Source organism: Triplophysa dalaica, chromosome 17, assembly GCF_015846415.1.
Source record: "Triplophysa dalaica isolate WHDGS20190420 chromosome 17, ASM1584641v1, whole genome shotgun sequence".
NCBI classification, from domain to species: domain Eukaryota; kingdom Metazoa; phylum Chordata; class Actinopteri; order Cypriniformes; family Nemacheilidae; genus Triplophysa; species Triplophysa dalaica.
In genome coordinates, this window is record NC_079558.1 from 3499743 (window position 1) to 3504406 (window position 4664).

The 4664-nt window shown below is 33.9% G+C and overlaps 1 long non-coding RNA gene across 1 annotated transcript; it reads right to left on the bottom strand.

The window, feature by feature from the left end:
• Positions 1-250: 250 nt before the first annotated feature.
• Positions 251-2041, bottom strand: LOC130439335 (uncharacterized). The gene is made up of 3 exons (XR_008909444.1): positions 1854-2041; positions 1023-1109; positions 251-904 (listed from the first exon to the last, which is right to left on the bottom strand). It is a non-coding gene; the product is annotated as an uncharacterized LOC130439335 (long non-coding RNA).
• Between the last annotated feature and the right edge of the window lie 2623 nt (positions 2042-4664).

Genomic DNA, 4664 nt, shown 5'->3' on the forward strand with positions numbered 1-4664 from the left:
CTGTATTTAATCATGTTTTTAAAAAAATGTTTTTACATTTCCTGGAAAGCATTGAATTTGGACTTCCGAGGTTTCCGAAGGACAGAAATGATATAGTAAGGTAGACTACTGCAGATATCTTTGACCCAACATGCTGGGTTGTTTTATTTATATCAACTTTTGCTTAAAAATTACATTGCTGGTTTAAAACAAACCCGAAATGTTTAAAAATAATAATAACAAAATCACAGAGAAATACTCGAGGCATCAGTAAGAATCAAAAGTTTTATTAAGGATCAAAATGCAAGACAAAAGGAATTCATAAAAACATGCAATATGTTATGCTCAATGAACAATAAAATGGCATATAAAACACTTTGATGAAATGTATGTTAATACATATTTAAGGAAAATTAACTTCAATAAATTACATTAGTTTAGATTTTAACATATACATTTAGCAAGGTTATTAAAGTTATTAAAGTAAATATAAATAGTTAGACAACTTAACACTTCAAAAATGTATATACAGTTAACAAAGTGGCACGAGTAAAATGCTTTAGGGCAATTGCAGCGTTATGGATGCAACATAAAAACACTATAAAAAGTATTTTACTAAACCCTTGTTGATAGAACCACATTTATATGATAAAATATTAGTCTATGCACAAGTTTTCGATAAAAAAAGAAATAAACAAGCGTTATGGATGTGAAAAAGGGACACCGTAACTTTCCTCTTCATATAAACTCACAAAACATTTTAAAGAGCGTTAGTTCTTTCGGTTTCAGCACTGCTTAACCTGACATATCCACGGAGCAGTCTTACTAAAGAGGATTCTTTTCCAAGGAGTTTGTAGACAACAGTGTGGCGTGCACTTTTGGAAGTGGATGTTCAGCAGGAGGGTTTCTTTATCAATTTGTTCATCTATAAAAGAGAAAAAGAGACGAGAGAAGAATGTAAGGAAACTGGCCTACCCAGAGCACAATGGATTATAATAAACATATAAAGAAGTACATTAACATTTTACCTAAATAATGTTTACCTTTAAGCCTGTTATGAAAACATCCAAGTTCCAGTTGACTTTCTCTTGAATAGAATGATCCATTAATATTAGCTGTTATTCTGCATCCTGTCAGTGGGGGAAAAAAGAAGAGTGGGATATAGTACAGAAAGTGAAATACAGTCTTAAAAATTAATATTATAAACGTTAACACATCTCTTAACTAATTCGACACACTCTAGAATAAGTAGAAGTCTAAAAAGAGCAACAATTGTTCGTCTCATATACCCAAAATAAATTATATCTCGGTTAACCACTAACGTTATAAGAGCGTCTACTCCCGAGGCAATGGCCGAGATAGAGCTGCTCTCAGCGGAGCCACGACCGCTGACAGCCTGAAGCTCACACCTCCGACAGCGTCTTAACAAATTCTCAAAGAGGCGTTATGTTTATATATAAATATCACGTATGTGTGTTCTTAACAACTACATTCTCGTCTAAAAGACTATTTAAACTAAGTTCCCTCACCGAACATTAGCGGTATTTAAAATAAAAAAATTGCTGGATGTTTGCTTTTGACACGACGCTCTCTCGTGTCAACCTTAAACTAATATCAAGTTGCGTAAGTTACTGAACTAAATGACTCACACGAGTCAGAAATTTCAAAGGGAAATGTTCACCAAAAATGAAGTTTAAATGATTAAAAAGCTGTAAGAACAACGTGGGCATAACGTTACAGACTAGCTATCCAAAGCTAACGAAGCTAGATTGTAACGTTACTTTCAAACCTAATGCGAACAGCCGAATTTTGCATACTTTTGCATTTTTATTGTACAGTAATAGTTTTATACATTATAAACTCGTAAAACATACCTTTTATTATCCGAATAACAGCTTTTCGAGATGAGGTGGACCAAAATGCCCGCGAAGGTAAAGTTTGTCTGATGCGTAGAGGAGTGGGAGGGGTTTACTCTCTCAACTGTCACTCAATTGGACCCGACTGGTAACCCAGCGTTTGGGTTACTCAAAAAATGACCCAACACTAAGAAAATAACCCAACAAAATGACCCAACAGGCTCAACCCAGCTGTTGGGTTAAACAAATAACCCAGCATTTTTTAGAGTGTAATGATGGAATTATAACCATATTGAAATTTGAGTATTGGAGTAAGTCAAATCAGTACAAATGCATGAGCCAGGTTTCTTTTCTCAATATTGATCTTTTTTTAATAATAAACTAAATGCAAGCACTTTATACGAGATACAACTGGATTTTTTAAGTGAGTTCAATTGAAGTTAAATTGACTCATAAAGATAATTTAATACAACATAACAATTTAAGGCAGCTAAAATTGGTGATTTTTTTTACAGTGTGGTTGTAAGGTTACAAACAGTCTACATTTACGATTGTTTAATAATTAACTTGATTTATTAAGATCTGTGTTTGAAACATTTACCAACGTCTTATGAATTTACTAAAAATAAAAATTCTGTCATAAAATTCCCGCACCCTAGTTATTCCAAACCTGTGTATTGTTTGGTTGAACACAAAGTTTTCTGTTAAAAGAAGATATTTTGAGAAATGAAGGAAAGCAAGCAGTTCAGGGGCACCCTTGACTTTAAAATGTTTCTACAATGGAAGTCAGTTATGCCCCCGAAATGTCAGTTTCCTAACTTTCTTCGAAATATGTTTTTTTGTTCAACCGAACAAAGAAATGTACACAGGTTTGGAATAACTACAGGGTGAGCTGCTCATGACAGAATTTTCTTTTTTTGGTGGAGTACCCCTTTAAGCTCAGATGAATTCATCTTGATTAATAAAAGTGTTTCATATAGAGCTGTACAAACTAAACCCGACCCTCGATGACAACAACCAATATCATTTTAAATTGATGGCAAATCAGCATATTTTGTCTGGAGACAACTTTTTCCTGTAGGTTTTGTTAATTCCTCAGATTGATGGGTGACCTTTTAGGGTCTCCAGTTGTTTTTTGGTAAATTTGCAGGAAGTACATATAGGATGATATTTGTAAGTGATTTATAAAAATGTGTGCTACAAGTTTTAATTTTAATAGAAATTGCTAGTTTTCTTTAGATTTTTGCAGTTCAAATGCATAATGAATTAACACATTTATTAAGAGGAGTCTAAAGTTTTAATTGCATAAATGACAACCTCTTTTACATATGTTTTGAAAAGAAATCGAATTATTTCATGACTTATAACATAAACTTCAAGAAAATGTACCGTACGGCAAGATCAGTTGTCATACATGCTTAGCCAGGAGTTTTGATCATCTATTATTGAGAGGCGCTTTGTTCCCTAATCACAGAAGCTCAGATGCTTGCCTGATATTGGACACCAGCACCACAAGAATGTCGAAGAATAGCCGTTTACCGCATTCTGTCGCACAGCTTTAAAAATAACTTGATGGGATTAAAATGATTAAAAAAGGTATTTTAACAAAAACAGATACTGAATCTTACATTTGACTTTTTTAGATATTTGTGCTTTGACAGCAGAGACAAAACAGCACAAAAACAGACTAATACATTTGAAAGTTAAGTATTCTGTCAGACACCATTTTAAACAAGACCTTGAACACAAAGTACTCATGCTTAAATATTCAAGTAATTTAACTATGACATTATGTATGTTTTAAGTGGTTGTAACATACCAACATTTGTATTCTGTTCTTTGTCTGTAAATTTCTTATCCTACATTTGCACGTACACCTTCTCTATAATTGACAAATAAAAACTGAAGTTATAGAAATGACTGTGGATTGCAAGATGACTGGTGGAATTTCTTACCATGTTTGCATCTGTCACTGTCTTCTCTCTCATGTATCAACACCTTTTGTCAGCTTCCAGTGAAGCCTCTCACCTTTCCACCGTCTTTTTTAGCAGCTGCTGAAATCAATGGGTGCATAACTATATGGCGTGCCGTCAAATATAAATTATTCACTACAGCCATGGATGTGTTGTGCATGCTTGTCTATGTGTGTGTTTGTGAAAGAAAGACTGTATAGACGTTCGGATCCACATGCATGTTCAATCCAGGGAGTGTGACAATGATACCAGCGATTCAAGATTGGAAGAAATATTCATCAGACCCCCACGATGTCTCCTGCATACTTGAGAAGACAGGTGAGTCATTTATTATTTCATTCATGTCACTTGAATAGATTTGCTTACAATAGAGCTTTTTGTTGTGTTTTTAACATTACATTTTCTTTTATTCAGCTGGGACAAATGCACAAATGTTTATTTTAAAGCTTTGCATAAAATTGCAAACTTAGGTAATTTAGTGACAAGTTTAAAGATGCTTGAACGTTGTTGATCTAAAGTCACATCTCTGATTGGCATCATTTAGAGTGAATACCTGAAACTTGGTCCTAATGGGGACTTTTAGGTCAGGTTCACCTTGCACTTCAGTTGAAAGACCTGATATTTGATCTTACACCCCAGGTAGTTTAGGTCACCGAAGTTGTTTCACTAGACCAGCACAAGGTTAAAAAAAAATGAGAAATTGTGAGAAAGAAAGATCCAAGAGTTCAGCGTTGTTTGTAATGCCATTTAGAAACATTATGATTTTAATATTTTCCTATCTATGTGTTAATATGATCAGGAAAATGTCTTGACATTTGTAAAAAGAACTAAGAAAGAGGACCTGTGAGCCAGAATC